The sequence below is a fragment of the Periplaneta americana genome, chromosome 17 (genome assembly GCF_040183065.1).
Source record: "Periplaneta americana isolate PAMFEO1 chromosome 17, P.americana_PAMFEO1_priV1, whole genome shotgun sequence".
NCBI classification, from domain to species: domain Eukaryota; kingdom Metazoa; phylum Arthropoda; class Insecta; order Blattodea; family Blattidae; genus Periplaneta; species Periplaneta americana.
This window is the reverse complement of record NC_091133.1, coordinates 117290666-117318634: the sequence shown is the minus strand read 5'-3', so window position 1 is coordinate 117318634 and position 27969 is coordinate 117290666. Positions and strand designations below refer to the sequence as shown.

The following is a 27969-nucleotide window of genomic DNA, read 5'->3' as shown; positions in this document are numbered from 1 at the left end:
TTAAATGCGATAGGTTCATGTCAGTAGATTTACTGGCATGTAAAAGAACTCCTGCGGGATAAATTCCGGCACACCGGCGACGCTGATATAACCTCGGCAGTTGCGAGCGTCGTTAAATAAAACATAACATAACTTTTGAAAGAATTTTAGTTTTGTCTTCTAATGTGCAGGAATTTGATCTGAACAAATGTCAGATTGTAAAATACCTCTCCCATTTCCTTCAAACCCATTTTAATATTAGCCTTCCATCTACGTTGTTTATGTTTATGTTTCTAAATACAAAATAATTGTATGTTAATAAGGCACTTTTGTAAATCATTTCGCGATCCCTGTCAGCTCTTCTCATTGCAATAGATACCCCAGACGCACCGCTCAGCATGTTTTCCGCTGCCACGCTGACGTCCCTGGCCTGGTAACTCAAGGCTGCATGCGACAGGTCCCGTTAGGGCCGCCCGGCCGTTGAACCAAGCCAGCACTACTCAAAAACCGAAGTTGGGTCAGTCGTGTCACCCGGAATGGGCGTCGTGTTAACCGTGTTAGCCCAGCCAAGAGTTGAATTAGATGTCCAACTTTCATTGGGAGGATCAATTCGATCTTTACTTACTTTTGCTTTTAATTCCCCAGTTCTCGAAGCGGTTTGAGGAGCATAGAGGTTAACCTAGGGTGCGAGCCACTTTTTTAAGGGATGCGATCAGGGTTACCAGTTGTTCTGGATTTTAATGGTGTGCCCTGTGTCCTGGATTGAGTTATATTTGTCCCGGAATATCAAAAGCCCGGAAAAATACAATTTTTTGCTCATTTCTATAAAATTATTAAGATTGCTTATTAATATTTTCAAGACCCTGTCCAGACTATTTCAACGTCGTCGTCAATGCCGCCTGGCACCTCCTATCGGGTCATACTGAAATAAAAATGATAATGCTATAGTATGTATTAGGTATTATACAGAGTGATTCATAAGTAAAGCCCGGATTTCTAAGCACAATCAAACAGTAAAATAAGCAAGCATATAAGCATGAAAAATGGTGAAAATAAGCACCAAAATAAGCAAAAATGAATACACGGAAACAGTAAAATAAACACGAAAAATGGTGAAAATAAGCAAAAACGAATACACGGAAATATGATAAATTATTTGTTTCGTAGAATGCTGATTGAGAGGTTTTTGTGGCTGACATTCCTTAATTACAACAGCAGCAATCACACACACCTTATTGAACCAACGCGTGTTGCACAAGTTGCACACTGCAGCTTGGAACTCGGGGATTCACCATCCATGCACATGACATCATTTCGATAAGTGTGATAACCGATTACCTGCCTAGTTGCAGAAGCTTGGCGGGGAATCCCAAGGTTCTCTCCTAATTAGAACTACTCAGTATTATTTCTCAACATCCTGGGTCTTACCCTAGCATTGCTTTCTTACGTATTCGACTGAAGTTAATTTTTTATTAGCCAATAAAAGGAAGGGAATCAGTGATAAATGACGGCTAGGAGTGAAATATGCTATTTTGGGTAAAATATGCTATTTTAGTTAAAAATCGTAAAATAAGTAAACAAAACGTTTTCCTGAGAAATAAGCATTTATAAGCACTTATAAACACTAACAAACACAGTTAAAACTGCTTATCTAGGCGTGTCTTACGAAGTATAACCTTTCTGCTTATCTTTAAAAGTGTGGAAAAGATTATTATGCATTTTGCTTAGAAATCCGGGTTTTATTCATAAGTCACTTGGTGAGTGTAATGTAGAGGTAAGAACAAGAGTAAAATGTTATATAGCACTTTTTTGGAACTTGCTTTATTTCAGAATTATGACAAATAGTGTATTAAAAACATGAGCCAGTATGGTGGACAATCAGTTAATCGGACCGCATGTTCTTCCACCTCGCCTAACTTGTACCGACAGTTTTTGGAACATGAATTGAATGGTCTGCTTCATGAAGATGTCCCACTCGCTACAAGAACCATCTTATGGTTTATGCACGATGTTGCTCCTGCTTATTTCAGTCGTGAGGCAAGGTCGCATCTCAATGTTGCATATCCCGATAAGTGGATAGGTCGTGAAGGACCAATTGCTTGGCCAGCCAGATCACCGGAAAAGGAGAGCTTAAGCACGATTTATAAATTCGTTAATATTCGATGCTACTTACCCATTAGAGTTCTACGAAATGTTTATTTGGCCATTTTTCAGTCTATCATTGAATATGGTATTATTGTTTGGGGTGGAAGTACAAAAATTAATCTTAGTTCGTTAAATTTATTACAAAAACGAATAATTAAAATTTGTTTGAAGAAACGTTTTGATTATCCAACTAAATTAATTTATTCTGAATTTAATGTATTTAATATCGAACAAATTTATAAATATACTCTGTTAAAATTTTATCATAAAAATCGTAATAAGTTTACATTACAGGCACATAATCATGACACAAGACGAAATAAAAATTCAACATTAGTAGAACCTAAATGTTTCACTTCTGCTGGTCTAAAGAATAGAATTAATTTTGGCCCTCGGTTGTATACTTCTTTAGCTAAATTAACACCCCGAATTTCTAACATGTAACCCACTAACATATAACAAGAAAACTAGAAACGTGTTAATATCTTCAATTTGATTAAATACGTTTATAGCCTATGTGTATGAATTAATCAGCCTATATTATATTTGCATTCTATAATTTTGGAATGTATATATTTTCATAAATTGTTCTACTTTATTCACGTACGATATTATTCTTCTCTATGCTAATATTATATTATATAATTTCATTGCAGCCGTAATTTTAATTTTAGTTCCTATTTTATTTTATTTTCTATATTCCTCTTATATTAATATATTATGTTATATATTTTTATTTTATTTATCAAAGCTTCCTCAAATTAGAGGCTGCCATTAGACAAAGCATACAAAACAATACAAGAACAAATAGATGATGAGAGCTAAAAGAGTAAGAAAAAAGGCAAACAAATACACAAACAAACAATGGCAGTTTACAGAAGAAAAAAAATTCAAGTAAAGAATCAATCACTGTAGCTGTAATTTTAATTTCAGTTCCTATTTTATTTTATTTTCTATATTCCTCTTATATTAATAAATTATATGAACTGAGACCGAACACGAGCGCTGCTCATTCGGTCCTAAAATTTTGTTAATATTACTGTATCTTCTTTTTCATATTGATTGTATTATTTTATTTCTATTTCTATTGTTGTAATTATATTCTGTATTCTGCATATTTAAATTTAAATAAATAAATAAGGAAGCAGTGTTGCAACATCTACCAGAGTACGACACTTAAACGTCAGACTTACGATCTATGTTTATTTTCACTAATAATATTTGTCATTCTTGTTAGCCTATTATTATTATTATTATTATTATTATTATTATTATTAATCCGCCAGTGAACGGATCATGAAAAGTTACGTAACTGCACAGGTTGAGACTTTCAGACCCATTTTCTGAATATAAAAAAAAAGTATATTTATTTGAGTCATATATAATATATATAAATTTAGCTTCCTTTATGAAAAGGTTGCCAGATTTGACAAAGCGTATTACATATAATTTGGAAACACACCTAAAAGATAAAATGATTTACATTTGAGACGGTTAGGGAATCGAATATATAAAATGTCAGAAAAATTTACACCTAAGTAGCGTTTGTGCTCATTTACAGTTAAGAAAGGGGGGGATATTCTTTTATACAGTTAACATAATACATTTGTGAATTTCACAAATTTCAGAATAGTAGGGTCTATAACCTATAACAATTGAGTCATAATATATTTTTTACCAATACAGCAATTCTCAATCTGTGCTTTGTGGTTTTTCTTGCACTGCACTTAAAATTATGTCCATTGTCGGGGATGTGTGGTTGTTGTAACATACATAAATTGGTGCGTCGTATTATATCACGTCCTAAATCATCAAATTTCTTGAATTTCGTAACTGTTTGTAATGCAATCTGGGTTTTCTTTTTAGGAGAGTTATACTCGGTTATATCGGTAGAAATTATTTTCTTCACTAATGATCTTGAAACAGTTTCAGCAATTGGTGAATCACATTTGTCTTCTTCACTGAAAAATAGGTATACATTTTTTTTATAATATATGCAGTTTGTCTCTCTAATGAATGATCTCTTCCAACAGGAGAAGTACGAACATTACAATTATTGTCGTCATCACTATGTTGTACACTCTCTTCAACAGATCTCCATGGTCGCCACATATTTCACTAATTTTAACGTACACTAAGAAAATTAAACAGATAATGCATACTACGTACACTCCAAGTCGTTACAGAACTGGCAACTATGTGGTGTTTACCTCTGCGCGGGACGAAGGAAACAGCAGTAACTTGCGTGGCCTTCTGCATTCAGCCCCCACCCCGAGCGAACGTACAATACATACCAATTTCCCTTTGATTAAACTATATTCTCCCTTAAACAGTCATCATAATGACCAGTTCGCTAAAGGTCAGTACATATCGGTTGTCTAATAATTATGCTTTTCACAAATATTTCGTTTTACTGACAATTTTCAGAGTATTAAAATCTAGATGTAGAAACAGTACCTACGTATGATGATTTAAAATTGAATATATTTTTGGTGGCATGTTGCCGACATGTGTTACTAGTAGGAGTAAAGTAAGAAATGTATGATTTAGTAATATTTATAATGATTTATTGGCTATCATGACGCCACTGAAATAAACATCTGACACCGTAGAAAACCAGAATATTTGCTGTGTGAGTCATGCCAGTCATCTGTACCGTGGTTTTCTGGGACATTGTGTGGTAGCACGTGTTTTTTCTATTAGCGAAACAGGTGCACGTCATTGTCGTGTTACAAGCATTACAGAAACTAACAAGAATTATTGAAAGATCTTGTCTTTTACCGACCGGTCATGTGAAAGTGTGACAGTAAAATAATAATAATAATAATAATAATAATAATAATAATAATAATAATAATAATAATAATAAGGGGTGGAAAAATTCAAATATCTTGGAGCAACAGTAACAAATATAAATGACACTCGGGAGGAAATTAAACGCAGAATAAATATGGGAAATGCCTGTTATTATTCGATTGAGAAGCTTTTGTCATCTAGTCGGCTGCCAAAAAATCTGAAAGTTAGAATTTATAAAACAGTTATATTACCGGTTGTTCTGTATGGTTGTGAAACTTGGACCCTCACTCTGAGAGAGGAACATAGGTTAAGGGTGTTTGAGAATAAGGTACTTAGGAAAATATTTGGGGCTAAGAGGGATGAAGTTACAGGAGAATGGAGAAAGTTACACAACGCAGAACTGCACGCATTGTATTCTTCACCTGACATAATTAGGAACATTAAATCCAGACGTTTGCGATGGGCAGGGCATGTAGCACGTATGGACGAATCCAGGAATGCATATAGAGTGTTAGTTGGGAGACCGGAGAGAAAAAGACCTTTGGGGAGGCCGAGACGTAGATGGGAGGATAATATTAAATGGATTTCAGGGAGGTGGGATATGATGATAGGGACTGGATTAATCTTGCTCAGGATAGGGACCGATGGCGGGCTTATGTGAGGGCGGCAATGAACCTTCGGGTTCCTTAAAAGCCAGTAAGTAAGTAAGTAAGTAATAATAAAACTGATCAGGAAGATAAAAAGGAATTGGCTGGGTCGCTGGCTAAGAAGAAACTACCTACTGAAGGATGCACTTGAAGGAATAGTGAACAGGAGTAAAGTTCGGGGCAGAAGAAGATATCAGATGATAGACAACATTAAGATACAAATGCGGAGACTATGAGGAAGGAGGAAAATAGGAAAGATTGTAAATGTTGGGTTTGAATGAAAGAATGAATGAATGAATGAATGAATGAATGAATGAATGAATGAATGAATGAATGAATGAATGAATGAATGAATGAATGAATGAATGAATGAATGAATGAATATTGGCAAAGAAATCCATCATAAGGTAGACTGCTTTTGAAGTAATATACAATTTGAAGATCAATTACTCAATAGAGATAGACACCCTGCAAACCAGTAAATCAAAGGATTCTCTGCATATACAGAGTGTTTCAGAAATAAGTACCAATTTTTTTTAGTGATGATAAGTTGTGCCTAGGTGATTATGTTTTGCATAGGAATATGGTCTCCGCAATAACACATTCTCTCTCTATCCAATTTCAACATGCTGTCTATCCACCTGGAAGTTAGGTAGCTGGCATTGAAAAGAGCTCCCCCCCCTTTTTTTTTTAATTAACATGACCATGTATGGTACATAAGTGTCAGCCTGAAAAGGCTTTTACTTTAACAGAGATGGTTAACAAGCAGGATTTATAAAACAGTTATATTACAGGTTGTTCTTTATGGTTGTGAAACTTGGATTCTCACTCTGAGAGAGGAACATAGGTTAAGGGTGTTTGAGAATAAGGTGCTTAGGAAAATATTTGGGGATAAGCGGAATGAAGTTACAGGAGAATGGAGAAAGTTACACAACGCAGAACTGCACGCATTATATTCTTCATCTGACATAATTAGGAACATTAAATCCAGACATTTGAGATGGGCAGGGCATGTAGCACGTATGGGCGAATCCAGAAATGCATATAGAGTGTTAGTTGGGAGACTGGAGGGAAAAAGACCTTTGGGGAGGCCGAGACGTAGATGGGAGGATAATATTAAAATGGATTTGAGGGAGGTGGGATATGATGATAGAGACTGGATTAATCTTGCACAGGATAGGGACCGATGGCGGGCTTATGTGAGGGCGGCAATGAACCTTCGGGTTCCTTAAAAGCCATTTGTAAGTAAGTACGTAAGTAAGGTTAACAAGCAGGAACATTTATATTTTTAATTGAGGTGACCGATCTTGACGGTACTTGTCTTTTCGGGATTTACTTCCAAACCGATCGCTTTACTTGCTTCCAGTAAAATTCCCGTATTTTCCCTAATCGTTTGTGGATTTACTCCTAACATATTCACGTCATCCGCATAGACAAGCAGCTGATGTAACCCGTTTAATTCCAAACCCAATCTGTTATCCTGGACTTTCCTAATGGCATATTGTAGAGCAAAGTTAAAAAGTAAAGGTGATAGTGCATCTCCTTGCTTTAGCCCACAATGAATTGGAAACGCATCTGACAGAAACTGACCTATACGGACTCTGCTATACGTTTCACTGAGACACATTTTAATTAATCGAACTAGTTTCTTGGGAATAGCAAATTCAATAAGAATATCATATAAAACTTCTCTCTTAACCGAGTCATATACTTTCTTGAAATCTATGAATAACTGATGCAGTGTACCCTTATACTCCTATTTTTTCTCCATTATCTGTCGAATACAAAAAAATCTGATCAATAGTCGATCTATTACGCCTAAAACCACACTGATGATCCCCAATAATTTCATCTACATATGGAGTTAATCTTCTCAATAGAATTTGTGCACAAGGAGTTAACATATCTCATCGAAAAATCGAAAAATCGAAAGAGAATTGGGAGGACAAATTTAAAAGGTACGCAAAACGCGTCCTTGCAAGCGGTTGGGGCTGTACAAAACTAAATATGTGAGCTCCAAGCCTGTTGGCCACTAGTCTCACTCCGGGTTACGCTGCTCCACTGAAGGAGCTCTAGAAAATTTTGAAGGGGAAGCCGAAATTGGACGTAACCTCTTAGGTACCACATACGCGAGGGGGACGGAGATTTGATCAAGTGATCACGGAACGGGGCGAGGAGGAGATGGCTGGTGTTTGCCGTTAGGATGGCAAGACGCTGTTATCTGTTGTTCGATGACAAGGCATGTGAAGGCCGTTGGAAGAAGCGCCGTAAAATCTAAATCTACAATTTGAGAGATCCCTGTCCTTTTAAATTGCGACTAATTGAGTGACCTCGTACATTTAATAGACAATTTATAGGTTCAGAACTAGGGCATACGTCGTTTACAAGAAAAGGGGAATATATATGGGGGAAGGGCATATAGGTCCGTGGCCCATTTCTTATATGGCTCATCCCGACATTTATCTTACGCCTTAGGAAAACCACGGAATACCTTAGGCAGAATGAGTTGTCTCATATATAAGAGACTAGCCAATTTGGCTATTATGTAGGAGGTGATTGTTGTCATAAGCCTTGTTGAATCGTCTCAATTTAGAGACCAGCCATTTGGCTTTATGGTGACTCAATTACGAAGAGAGGGGAGAGCTGTAATTGGATGCACTTATGCAATATGGAACCAAGTCCAAAATACAACTTTTGAGCTACAGCTGTTTTAGCAAATCGTTACAAATAAAATTCTACATCAATACTATTACGAAAGTAGTGATTGCATTATTAACATTCTGAAATGCTCTTTTAGATCAATGGTGCAGCTCGCATTAGTATTTGAGTCACACAGAGTAGAAGGGCAACATTGGAGTTGGTTCCATATTGCTTATTGCAAAAATGGATATTGGCACTTGGTTCCTACTTCTGTGATTCAAATGAGAGAGAGATGAGGCAACATTCTAGTTCAAATCCATGTTTAACACTTTATTATTGGAAAACTAAACATCCAAGACACTAATTGAGGGATTACAAATAAAATTTAAAAAATATATATTCATTAGCATTTGTTCATACATTGACTTATCATTCCAAGGTGAAGTCAAGGGGACCATTGATTCCATCAACATCATCCTGTCCACACCTGTGGAGTAACGGCTAGCGCGTCTGGCCGCGAAACCAGGTGGCCCAGGTTCGATTCCCGATCGGGGCAAGTTACCTGGTTGAGGTTTTTCCGGGGTTTTCCCTCAACCCAATATGAGCAAATGCTGGATAACTTTCGGTGATGCATCCTGGGCTCATTTCACCGGCATAATCACCTTCATCTCATTCAGACGCTAAATAACCTAAGCTGTTAATAAAGCGTCGTAAAATAACCTATTAAAATAAAAATTCATTGGATTTTCTTCTGTAGTTACATATTTGATACCTAAACATCTTCGGTTCTACAAACTTTCTTTGATACATTAACATTTCTCTTGTTGCTATAATATAATATAATATAATATAATATAATATAATATAATATAATATAATATAATATAATATAATATAATATAATATAATATATCACTCCTATTAGCAAAAAATTGTATTCAAATTCCCATATTTACACAAAACAAACATGGGAACTGACAGCTTGGAGTTGGTTCTAAATTGCAAAACACTGCACTATGGATTCTGTTTTTGGTGGTTGGTTCAGATTTCTCTATAGGGCAGCACGTTACAGATAGGAGTTGGTTCTATTTTGTATAAGAAACTATAGATATTAAGACACATTTTGCAATATAAATCCAGATATTCATAAAATGGTGGTTGGTTCCATATTGCATAAGTGCATCCAATTATTAATTAATTTAGAGTAATTAGGGAGATTCATGGGGATGTGAGTGCAGGTCCGTGGCCCATTTCTTTTAGGGCTCATCCCGGCATTTGTCTTAGCGCCTTAGGAAAACCACGGAAAAACCTTAGGCAGGATGACATATCTCAGAATTATAAACGCGATTCTCGTGAAGTTTTATAAAAGCTTGTCAGATCGAGCCTTACTGTAGCAATTCTCATTGCCATTTATTTTATAACAATGACCTAGGCAAGGGCTGTGCTAAAGGACGGAGTGAGGTTTCAGTATCTGCGAGGATTCGAGGGCAAAATAATGTTCCTGCCTCCGGACCAATCAGGATCGCTCGCACTCAACATCGCACGTAACAATTCCGTCCCGCTAATTCGGTTGAGTCACACTTGCTCACCGGACTGGCAAGCGGCTAACTGCACACTATTATCTTCAGCGCGGCACACTTTCCGCTCTCAATCAATCTGCAACCAAATTCGAAAACACGTGACCGCATACTTCACCCCACATTCCAGACAAAAGAGCGACGACGCCCGTTCCACTCCCTACGTGACGCTGACTTTATGGAGAACAGACACTAAATTTTTTAATTGTATCTTTCTAATAGATTTTACGAATATTGATATTTTTAGATCTTCTCCCTAGAAGGATGAAATTGTTAGGTTTTATCTCAATTTTAATCTTCTTAATCTTTAGTTGAGAGTAATTATTTATTAGTCATTCATTTAATAATAATATTATAGAAAAACTGATTCAATATTATGTCATGAAATAATGTTATAAATTTTCAATCAAAGACATAACTATCTGCAAATGTTTATTTGCTACATGAATATAAGGTATATAAACGTTTTCGCCTTCTGGGGCATCATCAGATATATTAAAATTATGTGATCTGAACTTAGATTAAATTAGATTTATAAAAAACAAATACGAACAGTGTGTAATACATGGTGATAATTTTTTTTTCATGAGTTATATGTATACTAATTGTAACAAGAAATAAGATAAAATGATGAATTTCAATGTAGTGTAAATTCAAATATGATTAAAATTGGAATTGTGTGTACATATAACTCATGTTACATTATAATATATATTTATCAAATAATGTTATGCAAATTATGATCATGTTAAAATGAATAAATGGATAAAATCTTGGGTTACATGATACACGGTTCTCCAAGACGTGTCATTTTCTAAACATTGAATAACTATAACCCAAGATTTTATCCATTTATTCATTTTAACATGATCATAATTTGCACAACATTATTTGATAAATATGTATTATAATGTAACATGAGTTATATGTACACACAAATCCAATTTTAATCATATTTGAATGTACACTACATTGAAATTCATCATTTTATCTTATTTCTTGTTACAATTAGTATACATATAACTCATGAAATTTTATCACCATGTATTACACACTGTTCGTATTTGCTTTTATAAATCTAATTTAATCTAAGTTCAGATCACATAATTTTAATATATCTGATGATGCCCCGCAAGGCGAAAACGTTTATATACCTTATATTCATGTAGCAAATAAACATTTGCAGATAGTTGTGTCTTTGATTGAAAATTTATGACATTATTTCATGATATTACTAGACACATCTGAAATATAAAATGAACTGCAAATTAAAATCAATATTATGTGCCAATGAACTGTTAAACGCCAGGAATTAACATGTCTTAAATCATAGCCAGGAAGAGAAAGATGAGATAAATAAATGTATGGAAGTCAGCTACCTAATGGGGTTTGAAATATCTCGTGCTCTAAAGCCTTTTAATAGAACAAAAGAGTAATGATTAAAATAGCTTAAATAACTTGTCCATAAAAAGTTTTTAATTTTGAAAAAACTACGAATTTCTCGATCAAGTATCGAGAGAAGAATTTAGAAAATTCCTGATTATATTCAAGAGGAAAGTTAAAAAACGAAGCAAGAAAAATCGTATACAGTGAAACCTGTCTAAAACGGCCATCTGAAGTTACCTAGTAAAATGGCCTTTTTTTCAGGTGGCCGCTTGATTAAGGTTGCGGTTTTTAATGAATCAGCATGAAAGTACTGAATTTCATTGACTTTTTAGTACTGTGCGCGTACAACAATCGTACATATTAATGTCAGCCTCTTCCATTCTTGCAACTAGCATTTTCAAAACTCACTTGCGGTACCTCAGTTTAAATGACTGAATAGTACCTTGATCAAGGGGCTGGAGGTGTGATGTCGTATTTGGGGGAAGAAACACCAATTTCAAGGACCACATTGCGATTTTGTGGTTTAATCTTGGAAATTAAATCACCACGCATATTTTTCTCCCATTCTTTTAATATTTCATCTTTATTCTTAATTATACCATTTATTTGTGTCCTTCCACATTTGAATATTTCTGCAATTTTTCTCGCAGATGTTCCCTTCTCACATTCTTCAATCATTGTTCGTCTCACCTCTAAACTTAACACCACTCTAGATTTATTGTTAGACATGATTTCTCTCTCAAACTAACTTCACAATTCCTCTGAATCAACTGAATGAAAAGAAGAAAAATTCGTAAAAGCTGGTCCAAATAAAGAAAGATAGAAAGAGGAGAAAAAATATAAAAAATTGAATGTTAACACTACTGACCTAAAACATACTGTGACATTTTCGATAGAAAAAGTCCGTGTTTCGATCCTTTAAAAACGAGTAATAATTTATAGCTGTGCAGGGTCGGAGTGGAAAGTGACAAAAGAATCATAAAACAGTAACCAAATAACCCCAAGATATGGAGGGTGTACTGTTGTACACTTAGCTATTGTCCTAGTGATATTGCTTCCTGTCCTCTAACCATCGAAAAAATAGGTCAGACAGTATCCGTGAAAAGATTTTTTGTTGGACAGTGACTGTTATAGTCAGGTTCCAATCCAAATAGACCCCGGCCGTTGACCGGCGCATGAGGTGGCCGCTAAATAAAGAGAGAATTTGTATTGATCTTACGGAAAATCCAATTGGTTCCGGAGAAAATTGGCCTTTTGGCCAGGTGGCCGCTTAAATGAAGTGACCGCAAAGGTAGGTTTCACTGTATTATTCACTGGCTCTTGATGACAGCAGTGACATTACTGATACAGCAAAGCTTGAGATTTTTATCCGCGGGATTGATCAAGATGTTAATACAGGAACCACCACTGGTTGTAGTTTTCATGCCAAGCACCTTTCCTCCGACTCCTTACTTCATAGCCTGTCTGTCACATGTAATCACTGCAGCTCGAGTTTTGGTCACCGCTGGTCTAGACCCTTCACGGGCTGTAGCGCCACGGATTATTATTATTATTATTATTATTATTATTATTATTATTATTATTATTATTATTATATAGTTTTAAATTTCCAGTTGCTCATACATCACTATACAGTTTTAAATTTCCAGTTGCTCATAAATCAGGTCTAAAGGCTGGTTCACAATAAACCGGGAACGGAAACGGCAACGAGAACGAGAACGGAAATAATGTTAAAATAAATGTATTTAAATGTGAACGTACACAATAGTTAATTGTGAATCCTCACATTTAAATACATTTATTTTAACCATATTTCCGTTCTCGTTGCCGTTTCCGTTTCCGGTTTATTGTGAACCAGCCTTAATGCGCGACCAGGGAGAAATTATACAAAGTACAAGGAATGGAATGAATTTGGTCCACATAGAATATCTGTACAAGTTGCACTCAAGAAATGCTAACAGAACTAAATTGTATTGGGTTTGCAGAAGAAAACCAAATTGCACGAAACGGGCTATTACTACAGCGCCGGATGCTAACGATTTTGAAGGCAGTTGATCACGATCAGCATCGCTAGAAGAAGTGGAAGAAATAAAAAAATGAAATACATAAATCTAACACATAAAACAATAAAATTATACATTTGGGACAATTTTCTTCGGGTGAACTTTCTTTTGGGTTAATAATTTTGGGCAAATTATCCACTGCACCACTGTTACGAGGATGAAAATGCTTCTGGGAGAAAATTCTCTGGATGAACTGGCACCAAACCGAGTTTGCAGTGAAGGACCTGCACTTGGGCATCTCCGAGGTTCGGGACTTCAAGCCCGACCGATGGTGATGGACATCCTTAGCATAACTTTCTGCAGAAGAGAAGCAGTGGAGCCCATGTTGTTGATTTAGGACACGTAAGGAAATTCTGACACTGTGGGCTAAAGCAAGGAGATGCACTATCACCTTCACTTTTTAGCTTTGCTCTAGAGTATGCCATTAGGAAAGTCCAGGATAACAGATTGGGTTTGGAATTGAACGGGTTACATCAGCTGCTTGTCTATGCGGATGACGTGAATATGTTAGGAGAAAATCCACAAACGATTAAGGGAAATACGGGAATTTTACTTGAAGCAAGTAAAGAGATAGGTTTGGAAGTAAATCCCGAAAAGACAAAGTATATAATTATGTCTCGTGACGAGAATATTGTACGAAATGGAAATATAAAAATTGGAAATTTATCCTTTGAAGAGATGGAAAAATTCAAATACCTGGGAGCAACAGTAACAAATATAAATGATATTCGGGGGGAAGTTAAACACAGAATAAATATGGGAAATGGCTGTTATTATTCGGTTGAGAAGCTTTTATCATCCAGTCAGCTGTAAAAAAATCTGAAAGTTAGAATTTATAAAACAGTTATATTACCGGTTGTTCTTTATGGCTGTGAAACTTGGACTCTCACTTTGAGAGAGGAACATAGGTTAAGGGTGTTTGAGAATAAGGTTCTTAGGAAAATATTTGGGGCTAAGAGGGATGAAGTTACAGGAGAATGGAGAAAGTTACACAACGCAGAACTGCACGCATTGTATTCTTCACCTGACATAATTAGGAACATTAAATCCACACGTTTGCGATGGGCAGGATATGTAACACGTTTGGGCGAATCCAGAAATGCATATAGAGTGTTAGTTGGGAGGCCGGAGGGAAAAAGACCTTTGGGGAGGCCGAGACGTAGGTGGGAAGATAATATTAAAATGGATTTGAGGGAGGTGGGATATGATGATAGAGACTGGATTGATCTTGCTCAGGATAGGGACCTATGGCGAGCTTATGTGAGGGCGGCAATGAACTTTCGGGTTCCTTAAAAGCCAGTAAGTAAGTAAGTAAGTAAGGAAATTCTGACGCTAAATAGGAGGGCTTCAGGCAAAATTTGTAGGCTATTCATAACCCACGTCAGAATTCAATCCTGGTGGAAGCACAACGGACCCGTGTGGGTGAACCAATTGCGCGTGGGCATGACCCAGCTTCCCTTCCACCTGTGTTCAGATTGTTTACAGTCCACACGCGGGAACAAGGAAGTACAGATCTGTAGCCAGGTTCGATGTGATCGAAGATGTGCAGATAAAGAGCTGTTACCGGCCTACTCTAACATTCCTCTGGCTGCAATGCTATGCACAAACGTTGGTTAACTGTTCTTTGACTAAGGACTCCTATGCAAGCTGAGATGTGATGGACAGACATTTTAAAGTAACAATATACCCAACAGATTAGACAGAAGTATGTCGACGCAGATATCGCTTCGTAGGGAAAGGTCATGGGACGCTTTGGCAGCTCTGTTTAAGGCTGAAATGTTGATCTATACAGTTTTTATAACTGTTTTATCATGGAATGCAGTTTAACAGTTTAAAAGCAAAAATTTCCACCTCGTAATGCCTAACGCATCCTTGTAGGACACCGACTCATTTTTTTCAGTGAAATACTGTCCAGCACATCCGCCTTCCAAGAACTAGAGGGTTAGAATCTTTGGCCCGTCCTATTCTCTAAACTATGAATATCAGGAACCACAGACATAAATATAGTGAAGTTCACGTAAGGTCAGTTCCCGAAAAGCTACTATGGCTGTTTTTTCAATTTTGCCAACTGTTACCATTTATTACCAAACCAGGTGAAATCATAATGCTATGTAGCTACTGAAAAATTAATATTTATTTACTTATTTTCATATTTATTTATTTAATTTATATATTCGTTTACTTTTTAAGTTATTTATTTTTATATTTACTTATTTATCTATTTATTTATTTATTTATTTATTTATTTATTTATTTATTTATTTATTATTTACTTATTTATTCAATGTATTCCTTCGTTCATTTATTTATGAAGTTATTTACTTATTTACTTAATTGTTTATTATTTACTAATTTATTTAATTTATTTGTTCATTAGTCTATTTATGGAGTTATTTATTTATCTAGTTACGTATTTATTTATTCGTTTATTATTTACTTATTTATTTGTTCGTTCATTTCTTTATGAAGTTATTATTTATCTATTTACTATTTTTATTTAATTAATTAATTAATTAATTATCTATTTATTCGTTTATTAGTTACTTATTTATTTATTTACTTATTTATTATTTACTCATTTATTTAATTGATTTGTTTGTTCGTTTATTAAGTTATTATTGATCTATTTATTTATTTACTTATTTATTTATTTATTATTTACTTATTTAATTATTTATTCATTCGTTTATTTATTAAGTTATTGATTGATTTATTTATTTATTTATTTATTTATTTATTTATTTATTTATTTATTTATTTATTTATCGATTTACTTATCGATTTACTTACTTATTTACTTACTTGTTTATTAATTTTTTTATTTGTCTGTCTGTCTAATTATTTATGTCCGTTGAAATATTAAAATGTATTTTGTCTGGCAATATGTAATTCACTGATTTGACTGAACAGTTTATGACTCATGAGACCTACCCTAAAAATTTGTTCGACCACAGGAAATGATTGGCATGAATTCCGAAAACATAATAGCCCCTTTAAAATTTATACTGTATATTTTTTATTGTTGCATTATTAAGTAATAGGCATATTAATATTATTAATTATTAATTATTTTCAAATTTCAAATAACACTCCCTATTATTCTCCTCAAACTTTATTATGTTGTTGTTCAGTGAACTGTCCGAAGACAGGTCTGAGCCTCACAAGTGAAACCAAAAAGACACCACTTTTGAGGTAACTAGGCCAGGATATGATGGGGTAGGGTGGCTAGTTCCTTTTCTCCTCCATTGCATATATCGCCGACTAGCTACATATTACACTCGTCAGACTTCAGATGCATACAAACAATTGTTCTTTCTCTAACAAATATCGTCAAATGAGATGTACTGCCTGATAACAGATGTGTATGTCAGCTAGAACCTCAATCAAAGTTATGAATATCTATAATCATCGTCCTGAAAAACAAAGGAAGAGTCAACGAACTACCTCGACATTTCTTTGCTGAAAGCTAAGAAGTATGAGCTTCTCTAATGAACGTAGCTGAAGTGTTCAGAGCTTTAATTAGGTAGAATAAACAAAAGAAAACAGCTTACATGATATAGAGAAGTGAACACCATGGAGTTTTAAACTTTTAAGTGTAAGTGAAAAATTACATTTGGTCCAATAGATGGAAAGAGGTATTATTATTATTATTATTATTATTATTATTATTATTATTATTATTATTATTATTACCGGTAATAGTTGTTGTAGTAGTAGTAGGAGTAGCAGTAGTGCTATGATTGGTAGAATTACATTTTCTGATAGTAAGAAATAACGAATTTCATTTATAGATTTAAAGTATTAATTTTTAATTAAAGAAGTAGGTTTAAAGTACGTAATTATACTTGTCATCATTAATAATTTATGGTATTGGGCTTTTTTCAAATTTCCTATATCTCGAATTTTCGATGACTCGAAGCATTATCAGTTTCCGGAAGCACTTCGAGATATCGAAGTTCGATTGTAGTATTTTTGGGGAAGTTTCCTTCTTGCATGCGGACATTCAATTGTGAATGAACAGCTGGTTCGCTCTCACGTCAGAAAAGATGTGGTCAAGGTCATGATCATGAATGAACAGCAACGAGCTGAAACTCACCGACTGGACGGGGGACGCAGTACGGAGGATGAGGAATGGACATTGTTGTTATTACATTTTAGTTCTCTACCGTCGATGTCCATAAAATGTAATAGTTAAATTACTAGTGTATGAAGATTGGTTAATACACAAATAAGTGTACAGTTTACAATTTGCTTAATTTTTCCTGTCTTTTAAATAATAAAATTAGGATGACCGGCGTCCTGATTTTCGCAGCACAGTTCTGTTTAATAATGGGTCATTTTCATATGAACAGCGAAATCATATGTTTTCTATTTTAAAGCTCAAATGTGTATTTTCTTTTTATGTTTTTCTCTTTACCCCGTGTTAAAGTAACAATGACAGGCAAAATTGAAATTCTTACAGGATCCAGTTGAGGAGAAGAGAGATAATTATTTCAATGAAAGACGGGAAGCAAGTCGTACACTTAGGAATAAAAAGAGAGGTTACTTGAAGGAAAAACTGAATGAGGTAGAAACAAATAGTAAGAATAAAAACATTCGAGATTTATATAAGGGTATAAAGGAATTTAAGAACGGATATCAGCCAAGGGTAAACGTGATCAAGGATGAGAATGGTGACTTGCTTGCAGACTCTCCATCAATCCTAAACAGATGGAAAAACTATTTTGCGCAACTACTAAATGTACATAGGCCAAATAGAAATGATCGGGACGAAATTGAAATACAAACTGCTGAGCCATTTATACCCGAACCCACGCTTTCAGAAGTCGAAATTGCGATAGAAAATCTGAAAAAGTACAAGTCTCCAGGTATCGATCAAATTCCAGCAGAATTAATACAAGAGGGTGGGGGTGCATTATATAGCGAAATTTATAAACTTGTACTTGCTATTTGGGAAAAGGAAATTGTACCAGAACAATGGAAGGAGTCCATAATTGTAACTATTTTTAAAAAGGGGGACAAAACCAACTGTGGTAACTTCCGAGGAATATCACTTTTGTTGACGTCGTACAAAATGTTGTCCAATATTCTTTTGAGAAGATTAACTCCGTACGTAGATGAAATTATTGGGGATCATCAGTGCGGTTTTCGGCGTAATAGATTGACTATTGATCAGATTTTTTGTATTCGACAGATAATGGAGAAAAAATGGGAGTATAAGGGTACAGTACATCAGTTATTCATAGATTTCAAAAAGGCATATGACTCGGTTAAGAGGGAAGTATTATATGATATTCTTATTGAATTTGGTATTCCCAAGAAACTAGTTCGATTAATTAAAATGTGTCTCAGTGAAACATACAGCAGAGTCCGTATAGGTCAGTTTCTATCTGATGCTTTTCCAATTCACTGCGGGCTAAAGCAGGGAGATGCACTATCACCTTTACTTTTTAACTTCGCGCTAGAATATGCCATTAGGAAAGTTCAGGATAACAGGCAGGGTTTGGAATTGAACGGGTTACATCAGCTTCTTGTCTATGCGGATGACGTGAATATATTAGGAGAAAATACACAAACGATTAGGGAAAACACGGAAATTTTATTTGAAGCAAGTAGAGCGATCGGTTTGGAAGTAAATCCCGAAAAGACAAAGTATATGATTATGTCTCGTGACCAGAATATTGTACGAAATGGAAATATAAAAATTGGAGATTTATCCTTCGAAGAGGTGGAAAAATTCAAATATCTTGGAGCAACAGTAACAAATATAAATGACACTCGGAAGGAAATTAAACGCAGAATAAATATGGGAAATGCGTGTTATTATTCGGTTGAGAAGCTCTTATCATCCAGTCTGCTGTCCAAAAATCTGAAAGTTAGAATTTATAAAACAGTTATATTACCGGTTCTTCTGTATGGTTGTGAAACTTGGACTCTCACTCTGAGAGAGGAACATAGGTTAAGGGTGTTTGAGAATAAGGTGCTTAGGAAAATATTTGGGGCTAAGCGGGATGAAGTTACAGGAGAATGGAGAAAGTTACACAACACAGAACTGCACGCATTGTATTCTTCACCTGACATAATTAGGAACATTAAATCCATACGTTTGAGATGGGCAGGGCATGTAGCACGTATGGGCGAATCCAGAAATGCATATAGAGTGTTAGTTGGGAGACCGGAGGGAAAAAGACCTTTAGGGAGGCCGAGACGTAGATGGGAGGATAATATTAAAATGGATTTGAGGGAGGTGGGATATGATGATAGAGACTGGATTAATCTTGCACAGGATAGGGACCGCTGGCGGGCTTATGTGAGGGCGGCAATGAACCTTCGGGCTCCTTAAAAGCCATTTGTAAGTAAGTAAGTAAGTAAAGTAACAATGACATCAGATTGTACTGTAGTTTTGTTTCTCGTATATTTAAATTATTTTATGCTCGACCATGTCGAAATGTAGTAATTATGCACCTGGTAGCAGTCCTTTAATGCATGTCATTAAAGTACACCTATTCATTGAAGTTCAGGTTTTCGATTATTCTCGGATATGCAATCGAAAGACAACTAGCAAAACGTCACGCAGGCTGGAAATCCAATACTGTCGCAGAAGGTTATGTTCTGTTACTATAATAATTTGCGTTAATTGTAAATAATATCAAATAAATTCAATTTGTCATCTCGTTTTTCAATGTCGAATTCAATTTCAAGGTTATATCAAGTTTAACGAGATTACATCAAGGTCGTCGACATTCGTTTCGGGGAAAAAAATCAATACTTTCGCGTCTGCGCACATCTCACAATTCACGAGATTGCACAAGGTCAGTTCCCTTCCCATTCACATAAGATAACGTGAAAGTTATGAATAATTTCAAGTTAGAAATATGGTCGAGCATAAAAAGTCGTATGAAACTTGCCTATAATTGTAATTAAGACGCTCGTATGAAAATTATGAAACTCGCTTGCGCTCGTTTCATAAACATCCTCGCGTCTTAATTACTATCATTATAGGCTCGTTGCCTAATGTACTATTAATTTTATGATTTGCACTTTTCGATGTGTTCGGGGAATGATCAATGTGTCACTACCACGCCACTTTTTCAACATTTTGTAGTATTTTGGATTGGATGAGATTAAATTCAGTGACTAAATGAAAATACCTTAAACTCTATCAATAAATAGTCGAGAAAACAACTACAGGATTCTTATAACTTCGAATGTACGGACGTATGTCACTACATAAAATGTTGACGGATGGAACACTGCTCAAACGGGAGTAGATTTAAGATGGATTCAGATATTCAAACTTTTTCAGAAAAAATTAATCATTTTTCGCAGGTATTTGATATTGTAGAGTTCAGTTTGTGCTTTCCAGCCAAAAATGCAACCTCTGAGAGAGTTTTCTCAGTAATGGTTAATATGCGGACTGCTGAGAAATCTCAATTAAAAACTGAAACTCTGAAACATCTAATAATAACTAGAGCCCGAAATTTTAAGTGCTAAAAGTTAAGAATGACACTGAGTGTAGATGAATAGATGTGGTGCCGTTGAGAAGAGTCTTAAGCCTAGTTCACAAGAGTCCGATATGTAATAATAGACAACAGAGTCACAAGGACTGGGCAATGGATCTTGTTAACCGTGCGCTAATCTGTAAGTGATGGTTAAGAGGATTAAAGGCCTTTAACTATACCAAAGGGGAAATACTGAATGACATCTCGAAGAAGTGGAAGTACGGCTCCTATATTTATAAACTATAGCGAGGAACAATATTAACATTTTAGGACCTAAAATTCCGGGCTCTAAAACATACCTGTAGTGAATTTCATAATTTGATTCCAGAAAATACAAGGTCATTGCATGCTATACACTCAAACAAAAACTACAGAACCACTAACGGTGACAAATATTGATGAATCTGATTGTACAAGACAATTATTTATTTGAAGTTACTGAAATATTTAAGTATAGGTAACATTATTAGGCGTATTCATATTTAGCTCATGATATTGTTTATGTTTTGTTTTTTTTTAAGAATTGCCCTTTAAAACCCCCATTAATTAACTAACATTATTAGGAATAAACTTCGCTTAAAACTTTATTTTGTTTAATGTGTTAAAATTTTAATAATTTCTAATAATTTATAATTGTCTTATGCCGTTTATTTACTTCGAATATTATTTTGTTCGGTTCTATCAATAGTGACTAATAAAGACTACGTCGTTCTTTATATCTTTACTTTTTATTGAAGCAAGTTAGGGTCAGATTGACTATTATATTGTCGTGTGGCGTGTTCTGTTCTTTGCTTAGGCCTAAAATAGTGCATTATGCAACGAGCCTATAATGATAGTAATTAAGACGCAAGTACGTTTGTTTATGAAACGAGCGCAAGCGAGTTTCATAATTTTCATACGAGCGTCTTAATTACCATTATAGGCAAGTTTCATACGACTTTTTATGCTCGACCATATTTCTAACTTTAAATTATTCAGAAGTATACATTTTATTTGTATCTGACATAAGATCGGAAGTGACCTTGTTCATAGCTCTTGAATTGTGAGATATGCGCAGACGCGAAAGTACTGATTTTTTCCGAGGAACAGTAATGCAGAGAATGTATAACCTGGAAATTGATTTAGAATTGAAAAACGAGATGACAAATTGAATTTATTTGAATATTATTTACAATTAACGCTAATTATTATAGTAACAGAACATAACCTTCTGCGACAGTATTGGATTTCCAGCCTCCGTGACGTTTCCCTCGTCTTTCGATTGCATATCCGAGAATAATCGAAAACCTGAACTTTAATGAATAATAATAATAATAATAATAATAATAATAATAATAATAATAATAATAATAATAATAATAATAATAATCCGTGGCGCTACAGCCCGTGAAGGGCCTAGACCGACCAGCCGGCTGCTGGCCTCACGCCCACATGCCGAAGCAGAGGTGGACGATCATCCAACCAGAATGGAGGTATCGTGTGGTTAGCACGATGATCCCCCAGCCGTTATAGCTGGTATTCTCAACCGGATTTCGCTACCTATCGTAGCTCCCCAAGTGCATCACGATGCTGGGTGGGCACCGGTCCCATACACTGGCCGAAATTTCATGAGAAAATTTCTTCCCCCATGAGGACTCGAACCAGCGCGCATTCCGTAACGCGAGTCCTAGGCGGGATGCCTTAGACCGCGACGCCACGGCGCGGGACGAACTTTAATGAATAGGTGTACTTTAATTACATGCATTAAAGGACTGCTACCAGGTGTATAATTACTACATTTCGGCATGGTCGAGCATAAAAATCTGGTCACTCTAAATAAAAGCCACATTTCTAGCTAGTTTCTGACAGCCAAATCTGTACTAAATCGTCATCCAAAAAACTCTAGGTCTAGTCATAAAATCGCTGAATTGGCAACACTGATTTCACTGGATCACTTCCGATCTGTTCAATGCCATGGTAGTGATATTGATATGGCACATACGTACAACTAACGGGCCGCCGCTGTGTTGGTTTCATATTCGGGGTTGGATTTCCGAGGACAGCTACAGTATAATGAACTTTAGATTTTTTTCATTCCAATGTAGCATCAGTAGCTACTTTAAAACAGAACACGACTGACTCTTTCCAAACCATTTTCATTACCAGTTCATAATCATCACTACATTTCATCAAAGTCGAGAAAATCGAGAGTGCCGTTAAATAAAACGAAGCACGATTCCTTCAAATTCGAGCACTGAAAGCGTTGTAATTGACCTTTGCTCTTCACTCAATTTACACCAACAATGAAGAACCGTGACGAAATCACTGTTAACAGCGATCACAACATATTGTAAATCCCGAGGCTGGCTTCGGCACGAATCGGAGTCACGTGGTTATCATGGTCTAGTCACGGCCATCTTGACAATCACCTAATATAAATACATGTCCAAAGTTCTAAAAAACAAAGGAATTGCTATATTAAACTCATGTTAAACGTGCATTTGTATATAAACTTGTGCAATGTTGGCCATGTTATGACTAAGAATGTCTTTCTCGTTAGCCACGTGTAAATCCATGGTGACGCATTGCAACATCAACTTTACTCTTTTTATTTTTACTTCGCATAATGAATTGTTTGGACGCGCTCTCTTAAGGGGAGAGGTGCACCAGTGGCCTGCAAAAATTGAGTGAAATTAATTTTTTTTATATCTCGGTTACTATAAAAGATAAATGAAAAAAACTTTTCATGCTTAATATATACACATTACACTTTACAAAACACTATTCAGAATATTAAAATATGTAATAATTATCTGTCAAAATAATAACAAATTTGCATAATTTTTTTACAAACGTAAAGCATTTAATAATAAAATCTACAATTAATTAAATATCTGCATGATTCTTTTAATGAAATGTTTTAAAGATTTACATGAACAACTTAGTCTAGGATCTTTTCCTATTCCTTCTTAATCAAAAAGTTTAGAAAATGTAATATTGAAGGTAACGATTAAGAAAATTGACCTCGCAGCTATAGAAACCACTCACTATCTCTAGTGTAGTCAGAATTTGTGTCGGTTCAGAAAAAACAAGGTTTTACTAATCGCTGAACCTATATCTAAAATAACCGAATGCTAGTTCTTATATAAAATATTCATCTTAAAAAAAGCTATACTTCGTTACAAATATTGTGTTTATACTGTCTTTTAAAATCAATAATCCCACAATGACTAAGTCTCTACAGAAAATGATCAATAAACGATTTAAAAGTCCTAGCTTTACTTCTTCACCAATAATATAATAATCGAACATTTGTACAAATTACGAAATATAAGTAAATATTATATTCTTACTCCTTAATATCTTTCACTTATTAATAAGATGGACAGATAATGTTAACAGTTAGTTTGCATTCTAACGCGCCCATTCCATTGGATAACAACGCTTTCTTCAACGATCAGCAGCCAAACAAAGATCTAGATATTCTGATAGCGCTTGTTTGATATCACGAAGAATATTCAGACATTACTGAGGGCTAATTTTAGAATTATCAATTATGTAGTCCATTATTCTGAATAACTATAATGAGCCACGGTAATTGATATTTATCTATCTATCTATCTATCTATCTATCTATCTATCTATCTATCTATCTATCTATCTATCTATCTATCTATCTATCTATCTATCTATCTATCTATCTATCTACCTATCTACCTACCTACCTACCATCTATCTATCTATCTATCTATCTATCTATCTATCTATCTATCTATCTATCTATCTATCTATCTATCTATCTATCTATCTATCTATCTATCTATCTATCTATCTATCTATCTATCTATCTATCTATCTATCTATCTATCTATCTATCTATCTATCTATCTATCTATCTATCTATCTATCTATCTATCTATCTATCTATCTATCTATCTATCTATCTATCTATCTATCTATCTATCTATCTATCTATCTATCTATCTATCTATCTATCTATCTATCTATCTATCTATCTATCTATCTATCTATCTATCTATCTATCTATCTATCTATCTATCTATCTATCTATCTATCTATCTATCTATCTATCTATCTATCTATCTATCTATCTATCTATCTATCTATCTATCTATCTATCTATCTATCTATCTATCTATCTATCTATCTATCTATCTATCTATCTACCTACCTACCTACCATCTATCTATCTATCTATCTATCTATCTATCTATCTATCTATCTATCTATCTATCTATCTATCTATCTATCTATCTATCTATCTATCTATCTATCTATCTATCTATCTATCTATCTATCTATCTATCTATCTATCTATCTATCTATCTATCTATCTATCTATCTATCTATCTATCTATCTATCTATCTATCTATCTATCTATCTATCTATCTATCTATCTATCTATCTATCTATCTATCTATCTATCTATCTATCTATCTATCTATCTATCTATCTATCTATCTATCTATCTATCTATCTATCTATCTATCTATCTATCTATCTATCTATTTAGTTATTGTCTATTAGCAAATATATTACAATGACAATCTCTGTTTCTAAACTAAAACTAAAACATGTAAAAAGAGTCTTGAAGCACGATCAATATAATGTGCAATGCTCCATCTACCATTCACTTATGTAGCCTATAGTTCTCTTAAAATTCTGCCTATTCAACTTTGTTAGGATCTACCTACTGGAAAATGATTATAATATAATTTTAAAATCATATGATTGTTAACTGTTATGGAAAGTCTCTATTTTTACGATGTTTTACCTCAAATTTGGTCTATGGTAGAATGCTAATTTTTCCTCCATTTGTATCGACCGATACCGTAGGCCTATATATACAGAGTGATTCATGAATTCCATATAATATCCTACGATATTATTCTTGTTGTCATTGTGAAGAAAAAAGTTCTTATATACATGTGACCAATTTTTATTAGTTTTGTAAATAATCACGGTTCTTGCTTCCGTAACACAGATCCTTGTGAACTTCGCTCCAACGCTTAGAATAATTTGTGCTGTAAATAACTCACTACTCACACTGCTTGGAATAATGGATAAAGTATTTCATAATAATTCATAACGAACAGCGAATTGGATCCATTGTTGATTATTTTATTTGATTTTATTACTAGTAACACGTACTGTGTTGACGCGCGCAGTTCACACTCGGGCGACTACGTGCATTGCTATTGTAGAAGGTGGGGTCTTTGAAAACCAGCTTTAATACAAATTTTTCTCGTGAATAATAACTGAATGTAACTTCAATACATTTATAATACATCTAGTGCTATTTTCTTAGATATTTAAATGTTTACACTTTCATAACTTCCACATTCGTGCTCAACTTCAAGGAGACTATAACTTAGTCAATAAATGTTAAAATTATGACATACGTTTATATGAATTTTTTCAATCACAATTTTATCAGACATAAGTTCTTAGAGTACTGCATGGTCTTCGTGTATCACCCTGTATTTCACACACTTTTTGAGCAAAAATTAATATTCTATGAATTAACACTGATGCACTGATATTGAATAAAATATTAATTACGTACAAGGACAGAAGAGAATTACTTAAGTTAGTAAAGACAGCTCTATTATTTACTAACCTTTAACCACAACGTTAATAATTCGATAATGAATATTAATGGCACTAGTGATAAAGCAAAGAGAAACGAAATTGAAGAGTATGATTCCAAAACGCGTTCGACTAGTGTTTTTTTTCTCCCACCGGTCTACGGACTGAACGAGTTTTCAAGTGACGTGCACAATAACAGAAACTTTTAGTCAAGGGTTGGCGTTTATTTTGGAAGAAAACAAACTTAAAATACGATGATAGAGGTCTCAAACACAACCATATAATATAATATGTATAAATCGTAAAAATGGCCAAATGGACTGAGCAAATTTTTGGATCACAATCTTCAATTGTTTTTTTTATTTAAAAATGACTGCAGCTTTTTCTTCTTATAGGCCTAGGTCACGAATTTAATATTTGGCAATCGAAGACATTAAATTCTTAATATTGTATTAGATTTTTCGGCAGATTTTAGCACGTCATTTCTTCAGGAATCCGGACTCAGTTTTCAATATTCAAGGAACAAGTGACATGTGTATCAGACACGTAAACTAAGCTCGATCAAAGTCGGTTCCTGCACGCTGTACATGCACGCACTCGCGCGGACCCTGTCACACTGCACAGCTGTTCACCAAACACTCGCTGGTCGCATCTTACCTCGGCGTGGTGCTCCTTGCCCGCCACACACTCGACTTAGCTCCCAGCTCCTCACAAGCGGTCACGCCGTCAGAACAACGGTACTTCTCCCTTCTGTGTGACCCACTTTTCCCACCCCCCTCCCATGTAACGGGGTGGACCCGAAATCCTTCTGGATTTATTGCTCAGAAAAATTTCCACCTCCCTTTTCTAATAAAATCCCTGTAAAATTCTCGACTTCCAAGGGAACTAGCGAAATTACGCAATACAATATTAGTTGTTATTTTATTGTAATTTATGCATGTAAATTTATTACATATTGAATCCCCTCCCTGAACACGACAACACTCTCTTTCAAGGGAGTACTACAATTTTGTTAATTTACAATTTCTTTGTATCTTATTTTTCTGGCAATAAACAATATTATTATTATTATTAACCAATGCTTCAAACAAGTACAAAATTTCAATTATCTGGGTTGTGAAATATCTTATCAAAATGAAAAAGATGTGAACAAGAAAATTACCAAATTTACACAAATTCTAGGAATAATAAACAATACATTAAAAGCTAAATTAGTACAAAAATCTACAAGAATAAAAATATATAATGCACTAGCATTATCCTCCCTTTTATACGGAAGCGAGATTTGGACATTAAAGAAAAAAGACATGAACAGAATCAAAGCAACGGAAATGAAATTTTTCAGGAGGACAGCAGGATATACTCTTTTAGACCGAAAAAGGAATGAAGAAATTTTAGAACAATTAGAAGTAGAGTCAGTAGAAGAAAAAATCAGCAGATACAAATTCAATGGGCTAGATCATGTAAGAAGAATGGAAAATTCAAGAATCCCAAAAATTATGATGCAGTATAAACCTAGAAGACATCGTCGACCAGGAAGACCTTTTAGAAGACTGCTAGATGGGGCCGAAACAGGACTACAGAGGCCTAATTCGTGAAGGACGACGACGACGATGATGATGATGATGATTATTATTATTATTA

The 27969-nt window shown here is 34.7% G+C and overlaps 1 protein-coding gene across 1 annotated transcript in view; it reads right to left on the bottom strand.

The window, feature by feature from the left end:
- LOC138693232 (uncharacterized) overlaps nucleotides 1–27012 on the bottom strand; it is an 82884-nt gene extending 55872 nt beyond the window's left edge. The window contains exon 1 of the mRNA XM_069817030.1: nucleotides 26983–27012. The gene's annotated coding sequence lies outside the window, so the exon portion shown is untranslated. The remainder of the gene's footprint in view (nucleotides 1–26982) is intronic.
- Nucleotides 27013–27969: the final 957 nt, after the last annotated feature.